Here is a 10,289-nt window from a genome sequence, read left to right as displayed (position 1 = left end):
AAATAAACGTATTTAAGATACGTTCATAAGGAACGTAACGTGGGAGAAAATATGTTTCTGGAAGATATGTAGAAAATAAACGTATTTGAGATACGTTCATAACGAACGTAACGTGGGAGTAAATACGTCTAGCTAAACGTAATTCAGAATGCAGTTTAGTTCTGTGGGAACGTAATTTTTAGGAGACAGGGTTGCAATGTGAGCCAAGAGATGGACTAATATGAAGTACTGATGCTGAGTCACACAAGCAGAACATTCTAATTTTCTTCAGCAATTCCTTTTTCAACCATGTAATGTGCTTCTTACGTGAATGCTCTCGTGATTTGAAACAAAGCTTGATTATGCTCCAGAGAAAACTAAATGGTTTCATTTTTTTTTTTTCATAATCAAAGGAAAGTTAGAAAACATTTTTTAAGAAAAGCACATTACGCATATACTATTTAACACCACAGTCTTACATTTAAAGGTTTTTCATGAAATCTAAAGTCCTTGGCAATTATACCATCGTCCAAGTCACTCAAAGTGTTATGAATGCATATTTATTCCAGGGATTATTCATGACATACATGTTACGTCGTTGTGTCACTAGAGAATATGTTAACCTACTGTCAGGAAACACAAAGACCTTCTATTTTACCTTTAGTGAAAACACTTTAGAAGAAAACCACTTGAATTTGTCTGATTGATCGACCGTGGATTTAAAACACTCTTACTGAATTATATTATCACTGTAGGGGAACCACACGTGTCGTGAAAGGGATTACTTAATGTGTAAGCTCTGCCTTGACAAAACTGGATGTTGAGCATTTGAGCGGGTTTGCACACACACATTATTCCCCACACAAGATGGGGGACTGTTTTCCATAATAGCAAAACAAGTGTTTCTACACTGTATGAGTAAAGCTGAAGTGTTAAGCATAAATAACATGGACTAGAAGGGTCATTTGTTCGTTTCAACATGTTCCTCATTGTCTTCACTGTCAGCCAACATAGAAACCGGCTGGATGCAATACTAACTGACAAGACCCTGTAAAGCAATCTTTATCGTTAAAGTGCAATGGACTGGTTTTTCTTGTTCAAAAATATATTTTTTAAGTTCACATATGTATTCCAGGGCTTAGGAACAAAACCCTAAGGGTTTGCCACATAATAATACTGCACTGTATATTAGTCATGGAACTAACTCATGTCCTGCCTATATTTATTCTGCAGTTTCTATTTTATGTAAACATATACCAAGCCTCTAAATCAGTACAAAGATTCCTTTACAATTCCTTTTCTTTGTGCTTAAAGGATTAGTTTTTCATTTGTGAGAGAATTTTTGAGTGTCATTAACTTAACAAAAATAAAGACATGAAAAACGACTGAATCTCTCTTCACTTTTGATTAATATCACAGAGCAGACAAGAGAGAAAGTCCGTCTCTCAGTCCAACATTTCACACGTTCTGCCTGCAGAATATATGCATGATTTATTTTACATAAAAAGGATCAACCGGTCTGAACCTGACACTAAGAGGAAGAAGCGGACTGCACTATGAGCAGAGAACGCCACCGTGACACTTTCACCTGTTTAAATGTACATTTCCCCAAGAGGATGGACTGTACCCTTTCAACATTTATCAGGGGAAATGTGATTTTAAAATATAATCTTTTGAGGAGCATTATGACATGTACTCTGGTCAGATAAAGTTTTGTTCCAGCTGAATTGTGAATCATTAATGGGTCACATGCTTACTGATTAAATCCCCAATGCTCTGCACAGTCATGGCACAATGTGTTCTGTTTTCAACATCAATCCATATCCTGTAGTAAAAGTCCTTATGGGCAATGTGAGGATCATTCTGAAGAAGTGTTGCCTTGATTTGTTTGTAACTTAGAAAAAAATTCTTGAAAATAAATATCCAGCAAGAGAATAAGTAGGTAACCGATGAATTATAAATTACATTTAAGGAATATTGATAATCTGCTTTGTGCATATCTTTCCTTCTTTGCCTCCTCCATTTGTGATTCTACACTATAAATCAGAATAAGTGGAGACCAATAAACTAACTCAAATCCCTATTTGGCCAGACTGAAAACTGTCTTCCCCTCTTCCCATAAATAATGTTTGTGCTATTGAACATGGGGGAATAGAGATCCAATAGAACATAACCTTATTTGGTAACACAGTTCTTTAAGGCTAATGTGAGAAAAGACTGAATTGTGCACATAGACAAAGGTCAAGAGACTTTTCCTCTTATTTCCATCCTCTCTTCCAGGCTCTCAGACTGGGCGAAACAACTCAGTGCATTAAATATTCCATTTATGTACCAATTGATGTGTTTACATTTCCTGTTCCAGACTGATTCTCACATTATCACATCTTTGTTCATCAACTTTTTCATGCACACAAAAAAGCAAAGTATCAAAAATTGGTGTCCTTGAGCAAGGCACAGGATCCTCACACTGCTGCCAAAGTGTTGTGTAAATAATAGTTGTACACTGCTTTAAATGCAGATGCTACATGTAAGTTGACTGTGTGTGCAGTGCTGCGATGATTAAACGTAGATTTATGTAAACCCTCCATTTCAATCACGATTTTTGAAGCCTGTTTTTTTCTAATCTGGCTATATTCATTGATGAGGCTCTTAAAGTGCTTTCTGAGTTAGTTCGTTTATATAGCTGTTTCGCCTAAAATAGTTTGGGTGTTCAGAATCGGAAAGGGTTTTATTTAAAGGGTTGGTTTTGATTGCTGACAACCTGGAGGTACTATAAAGCATAAACTGAACATAACCTCTACAAACGAATAGACTGTAAGGGGAACAATGTCTTTTTTCTGGGTGAGTCAACCCATTAAATATACTATAAGCTGCAAGTGGAGCAGGATGAGGTTACAGGGTCCTGGTGTATGGAACACAATGTGTTATTCAAGTCAATGATCAGAGTGAGAAAAAGGATTAGAGTTAGGGTACAGGTTAGGTAACTGTACTGCTATCAGTTTTCATTCAAAGAAGAACGTACTGAATATTAAATAAAACCAAACATAAACCACTAGTTATCAGACTGGATAGTTATCACAAGTGAATTGAATGTGGCAGGTTTATAGTGAATCTCTCAGGGGTTACCTTTAACTCTAAACTGCGGTAAGAAGCGGATGACCTCAATAACTAAATGGTTTCACTTCAATGAAAAGCTCAATTCATTAGTCCCCCCTGCTCTCAGTTCATTTGAGTGTGAACTCTGGGTGCTACTCTAGCATCAGGCGTACTGTAGATAATGTAGAGCTGGAGTGTGCTGTGTGTGTGTGTGTGTGTGTGTGTGTGTGTGTGTGTGTGTGTGTGTGTGTGTGTGTGTGTGTGTGTGTGTGTGTGTGTGTGTGTGTGTGTGTGTGTGTGTGTGTGTGTGTGTGTGCGTGCGTGCGTGCGTGCGTGCGTGCGTGCGTGCGTGCGTGCGTGCGTGCGTGCGTGCGTGCGTGTGTGTGTGTGCGTGTGTGTGTGTGTACACAAGTTACTGCGTGTGTTGAGGTGATGGAACAGATCACCTGCGGAAACAAAATCAATCAAATTCAATGTAAAATTCCTCTGAAAGATGCTCAGTCCTGAACAAAATGTGCCATGTCATGTCCAGCAATGAGCAACGGAGATGGTACGATGTACCAAGACAATGTATCTTTTTAGCTTTTAGCAGCTTGCATCAAATGACAATATTAACCAGTGACATGCTTACATATGACGAAGCTATGTGCTGGATTTAAGCATAGCAATGTCCAACTGAATACTTTATAGATAGTTGTATTGCTGTATGACAAAAGTCCATCAGACTGCCCTATTTTCAACAGCACGGTAGAAATATATTGTAGCAACCTAGATGTTACAAAACCACCAGCATGTTCTGAAATATAATGTCAAATCTTGTAAGCTTAGTTGTGATTGAAAGGACCTCCAGGAAAGGGCAATAATGACAGGGGGGAATACAATTGAATCAAGGAAAGAAACAAGAATTCAATGTGTGTTTTCCTATGTGCAGAACATTGCTCTCCTGAAATGCGTGTTTCTTTGTTTATCTGGGTTGAAAAATGTTCATTTACACAACTGTACATACATTCTCTTGTATCCAGTGTTGTGTGAGTTATCACCAGGTAGTTACCAGGTAGCAGGGACATGCACTGACATTTTGCTCTAACAATTTACTCATACTGTTAAAGTTTGTGGAGGATGAGCTCATAATCTCTTTGTATGTTTTCTGTTCAAAAATCTTAATTTGTAACTAAACTGCGAGATTTAAGTGGTTGTAAAAAGTAATATTTCCATCAGAGATCAAGGCTAGTGGAGTAGAAAGTTGCATTAAAATAAAAGACTCCAGTGAAGTATAAATACCTCTAAATTGTACTTAAGCATAGTATTTGAGTATATGAAGCATACTGAGATACATTCCACCATTTTTGTTTCAAATAAACCATAGTCCCCTTTTCAACAGCAGGAATAGCCTATAACAAATACTCAATCTTCTACCCTTTAATACAAACAGTAAGAACACATTTTTGACTGCCAATATTTAAATAATAATCATTTCAAATTGAGGCTTTGTAATTATTATTATTATATTTATTATTATCATCATTATAATGATTATAATAACTTAAGTTAAGTTTTTTCTCAGCTCCTGCTGTTTTCCCTTTACTCACATGTTTGAATGTATGCATGTTTCACTTGGTTACTTATTGTCAACATATATATATATATATGTGCATTGTGCAATGTGTTCAATAAATAACATTACAAATATATAAAATCATGATGCTTCCCACTCCAGGACAGTAGGTGGCTGTATGCCCCTAAACTTTGAGCTGCAGTCTGAGTCTACCATTAAACCTCAAAGAAGAAGCAAAACACTGCAACGTGATAGACTGGATGCAACATATGTACTAAGGGATCATATTAAAAGTATGTTATGGTTGCAGAGTTTATGTAAACCACATTTTTAAACGCAGATACTCGCATATTTAGTTGCAAAACTAAAATTTTGGAGCAAACATGGCGGCTACGGAAACCGGGGATGGACACCCACCGCTCACCACCAATCAAGTCCCGTATGCCAAGAAGCTGGCGCGCAAATACGCGGCACGTTGTTCCGGCTGTATACATTATATACATCCTCATAACGTGCTGAAATTAATACAACATAACACAACTAGAAAAGTTATTTCATTAGCAAAGCGGTTAGTTATTGAGCTACTATAAGGCTAGCTCACTGTGGAAGACTACGGCAGAAACGTGTGCAGACCATAGACTGTATATATAAATGGACGTAGGGTCCGTGACGTCACCCATAGGATTCTGCAGAGTTGCCGAGAAGCCCTTAGTAGGCGGAGTCGGCCACTAACGGCTCGACAGTGACGTCAGAGTTCAACTCCCGCCTGTTCCAGCCTACTCCAAATAAGGGCAGAGGCAGGACCTCCTGCCACCGAGCTGGAAGTTTCAGAGCTAGCTGAAGCTACCAAGCTAAGCTAACATGCGCCCCATCTGCATACTGCCGTGGCATTTTACGTTTCTAAGGTAAGCGGACATGAAACTATTCAGAAAACCTATAAATAATAATCTAGGTTATTGAGTTTTCAGCATAATACTTCAGAATCTTAAAATCCCTTAACGTTTGTATGCAATTGTGCTAAATTCAACACTGGAATCAAGCACATATTAATATGTTTGCATGACATTAGTTATTTATATTTTGATATCACTTAATTATACGTTTAATACATTTAAGTCAAGCTAAGGTACATGTGATGGTAGCTACAGTAGTTAGTGCTCTTACCTGTGAGGCCTCCTCCAAACAGCATAATAACCAGACTGTATCATTAAAACTAAGTACCAGTTCTAGATCCTTGACTTTAGACAAACAATTCAAAAGACAACATGTATTTAAAGACCAATCTTTATTTGAATGTGCCTCTTAACCTGAGATATTAGTTATACAGTAATAGTATTGACAATCTAAAAAAACTGAGCAACTCAACAGTCAACTTTATATTTCTTATTGCCTAAAGCATTTATTATTTTCATTTTCCCCCTCTCATATTCAGTGTGGACGGATTGAGACAGCGTGGTGTCCAGAGGGCTGCAGAGACTTCAGGGAGAAACCTCCGTGTGATGGACGTCCTGTCTGTTGTATTTGCACTCCTTTTGTCCATTATTCTTACTGAAAATGTTAAATTACACATTCACATCTGACTGAAGATTGGCCCCATTCATTTGTGACGTTGCAAACTCTGCAGTGATGTGAAGCTCATAAAGCGAGGCAAATAGAAATAATCAGCTGATGGAGTGTAGATGTGGAAATAGCTGCATTCGATCAGTTGTGTTTTCACAATAAAAGTAGTTTCTTAGTGAATGTCCTGTACTGGTCTTAAAATCTCATAACATCAGCTTTTAATGTTCCTCTTGGATGTTCTTCTTGACCCTCAGAGAAGGAGAAAATGTCGTGTCTTTCAGGCATGTCCTTTCCTAACAAAAATGACAGGAAACATAAAACATATTATTGCAGAACAAGTGTGTTATTTATGAAAGCAGTGTGTTTGTGTGTTTAGGGGCTGGAGATATAATTATTTTGTAATTGTAATGTTTTATTTCAACAGAGCTACAAAGACAATCAGATTATGAATGAACAGTATGAAGTTCATCAACATTGAAATATATGTTATTATCAAAATAATATTTTATCAAAACGTATCAAAACGTAGTGCAACTGTAGAAGCTTGCTCTGTTGTCTCACTGAAAGAATCACTTTTACCACGTTTTTACAGACAATATTGAGAGATAAATAGTAGCAGTTCTCACTATGTGTTCAATATCTTTGCCTTTAATACATTACATTAGAAAGCTGACAAAGTCATATTGCTAAATATCTAAAATGTAACTTTTTGCATGGAAAAAACCCTCAACTTAAAGGTCCCATGTCATGGCCATTTCCACTGATCATAATTCCATTGTTGAGGTCTACTAGAATAGATTTATACTGTGCAATTTTCCAAACTCACATTGGTTTCGCATACAGCATCTCTGTAAAGTATGTGTATTCAGCAGTATTCACTCTCCACTAAACGGCTCGTTGCAGCTCTTGCCCCCCCTCCCTGTGAGCCCAGTGTGCTCCGATTGGTCGGGACGTTGTGAATCGCGCTGAGCTCCGTGGAGGTGTGATTTCCTTGTTTAGCGATACACAGCCAAACTCACCCTGAGCACACACAAAGTCACAGCCGAAGTAAAAACAATAAGTGTGGCTTGATATTGAGTAAGAAAAAGGTTGATAAACGCTGTGAGAATGGGTCTGTAGAGAGAATTTCGCTGCAATCCCAACTGTCTGTTATCAGCCTGCAGCCAGGGAGGAGAAATCAGCTGAGCTGCTTGCAATGAGTGTGTGAGGAAGTCCGTGGATTGGTCAATTTGGACGTAACGTAACGGCTCCGCGGATTGGTCCATTTCGTTCCGGGGACGACATGACATCATGATGTACCCGGAAGAATCAAATGGACAGTGACGTATCTCCAACGAGGCGTTTTGGGGAGGTATTTTCTGTGTTAGAGTTTTACTCCCTACATGGTGTACTTTGAGGGTTTTGACTCTGCACACCATTTACATGCATAAAAACCTTCATAACACACAAGGGGACGGGTAATAACCGGAAAAGCATGACATGTCACCTTTAACTGATGTGTAGGTGATCTAGTATTTAGTATTGTTTAATGGAATACATATCAGTGTATTAAAGTCAATACTTAATTCATTTAAACCAATATCTTTCTTGATTCTTTGTACAGTAAAAAAAGAGTCTTTGTACCTGTGCTGAAGTTCACTGCTGTGAGGAGTCCAGTTCTGTCTCTCACTCTCTGGTCCAGCCTGTCTGCATCACCTGGACACCTTAAACAAACAGATATATATATGTAAAGTACCATGTGTACAAACAATATAACTGATTATTACATTACAAAGCTGACGCTTTTATCCAAAGCGACTTACAATAAGTACATTCGACCAGGAAGACACAACCTTGAAGAAAACAGAATCATAAAGTACATCAGGTTTCATAGAGCCAAGTATTTCAAGTGCTACTCAACTGGCTATAGATAAGCCAGTCCTTTATTAGTATATAAGTGCTCTGTCAGCAGTTTTTGTTAGTAATTCTATCGCTCGAGGTGGAGTCGAAAGAGATGAGTTTTCAGTCTGCGCCGGAAGGTGTGTAAGCTTTCTGCCGTCCTGATGTCAATGGGGAGCTCATTCCACCATTTTGGAGCCAGGATAGCAAACCCACATGTTTTTGCTGATGGGAACTTGAGTCCCCCTCGCAGCGAGGGTGCAGCGAGTCGTTTGGCTGATGCAGAGCGTAGAGCACGCGCTGGGGTGTACAGTTTAACCATGTCCTGGATGTAGGAAGGGCCAGATCCATTCGCAGCATGGTACGCAAGTACCAGTGTCTTGAAGTGAATTCTAGCAGTTACCGGAAGCCAATGAAGGGAGCGGAGGAGCGGCGTGGTGTGGAAAAATGTAGGGAGGTTGAAGACCAGACGAGCCGCTGCATTCTGAATGAGCTGCAGAGGTCGGATGGCACATGCAGGTAGACCAGCCAGGAGGGAGTTGCAGTAGTCTAGGCGTGAGATGACGAGAACCTGGACCAGAACCTGCGTCGCTTTCTGGGTCAGCTGGGGACGTATCTTCCTGATGTTGTAAAGCGTGTATCTGCAGCAGCGGGTTGTAGCAGCGATGTTTGCAGTGAAGGACAGGTTGTTATCTAGGATCACACCCAGATTCCTTGCAGTCTGGGTCGGGGAAATAACAGAGGTGCCGATGTTGATAGTCAGGTCAAGATTGGGACAAGCAGTTCAGTGAAAGGAAAAGCAGTTCAGTTTTGTCAAGGTTGAGCTTGAGATGATGAGCGGACATCCACTGAGAGATGTCAGCTAAACAAGCAGAGATGCGTGCGACGACCTGGGTCTCTGAGCGGGGAAAGGACAGAATTAATTGGTCGTCAGCGTAGCAGTGGTATGAAAAACCATGCGGGCTAATGACAGATCCGAGCGAGTTTGTGTACAGGGAGAAGAGGAGGGGACCAAAAACAGAGCCCTGAGGGACCCCTGTAGTTAATTGACAAGGGTCGGACTCGGACCCTCTCCAAGTAACCCTGTAGGTACGGTCTTTGAGGTATGAGGTGATGAGGGAAAGTGCAGAGCCTGAAACTCCAAGTTCTTGGAGAGTGCGAAGGAGGATCTGATGGTTCACCGTGTCGAATGCAGCAGACAGGTCCAACAGGATGATGACAGAGGAGAGGGAGGCTGCTTTAGCAGTATGCCGTTCCTCAGTGACAGCAAGGAGGGCAGTTTCTGTGGAGTGACCTGCCTTGAAACCAGACTGGTGCGGATCCAGAAGGTTGTTCTGATGGAGATAACAGGAGAGTTGTTTAAAGACAGCGCGTTCAAGTGTTTTAGACAGGAACGGGAGGAGAGAGACAGGCCTGTAGTTTATAACATCAGACGGGTTGAGAGTGGGTTTCTTTAGGAGAGGGTTTACTCTTGCCTCCTTGAGACTGTTTGGAAAGTGACCAGAAGTTAGAGAAGTGTTGATGAAATGGATGAGAAACGGTAGAATATCAGGAGCGATAGTCTGAAGGAGGTTTGAAGGGATAGGGTCCAGAGGACAGGTGGTAGGGCGGGCAGAGGTAATGAGGGTAAGAACCTCACTTGGCGAGAGAGGGGAAAAGGAGGTTAGTGTGCGGGTGAAAGGTGGGTCTGGTGACCCAGCAGTGAGTAAAGGTGAGTCAGAAAAAGAAGAGCGAATATCATCAACCTTTTTTTCAAAGTGGTTAACAAAGTCACTTGACAGAAGTGAGGAGGGGGAGGGGCTTTGGGAGGGTCCAAGAGGGTGGAGAAGATGGAAAATAGTTTTTTTGGATTGGAATAGGAAGATTGGATCTTATCTTGAAAGAAAGTGATTTTTGCCTGAGAGATCGAAGCAGAGAAAGAGGAGAGCCTGATAGGTTAGGAGGTCGTCGCGGTGTTTGGATTTCCACCGTTTCCGCTCTGCTGCCCTAAGGACGGTTCTATTAGCACGCAGTGCGTCATTTAGCCAGGGAGCAGGAGGGGACTGACGAGCCTGCCGAGATGTGAGAGGACAGAGAGAGTCCAGAGAGGATGAGAGAGTAGAGAGGAGAGTTTCTGCAGCAGAGTTTGGAGGCAGGAGTTGGAACGAGTCAGAGGAAGGGAGGGCTGAGAGCACCGATGAGGCAAAGGTAGAGGGGGAGAGGGAACGGAGGTTACGGCGGA

The 10,289-nt window shown here is 40.7% G+C and overlaps 1 long non-coding RNA gene across 1 annotated transcript; it reads right to left on the bottom strand.

Moving 5' to 3' along the window:
• Window positions 1-6,391: 6,391 nt before the first annotated feature.
• LOC139434422 (uncharacterized) lies at window positions 6,392-7,898 on the bottom strand. Its single transcript, XR_011643772.1, has 2 exons — window positions 7,814-7,898; window positions 6,392-6,483 (listed from the first exon to the last, which is right to left on the bottom strand). It is a non-coding gene; the product is annotated as an uncharacterized lncRNA (long non-coding RNA).
• Window positions 7,899-10,289: the final 2,391 nt, after the last annotated feature.

The sequence above is a fragment of the Pseudochaenichthys georgianus genome, chromosome 9 (genome assembly GCF_902827115.2).
Source record: "Pseudochaenichthys georgianus chromosome 9, fPseGeo1.2, whole genome shotgun sequence".
In the NCBI taxonomy this organism is placed as follows: Eukaryota; Metazoa; Chordata; class Actinopteri; order Perciformes; family Channichthyidae; genus Pseudochaenichthys; species Pseudochaenichthys georgianus.
This window is presented reverse-complemented; position numbering and strand designations above follow the sequence as displayed.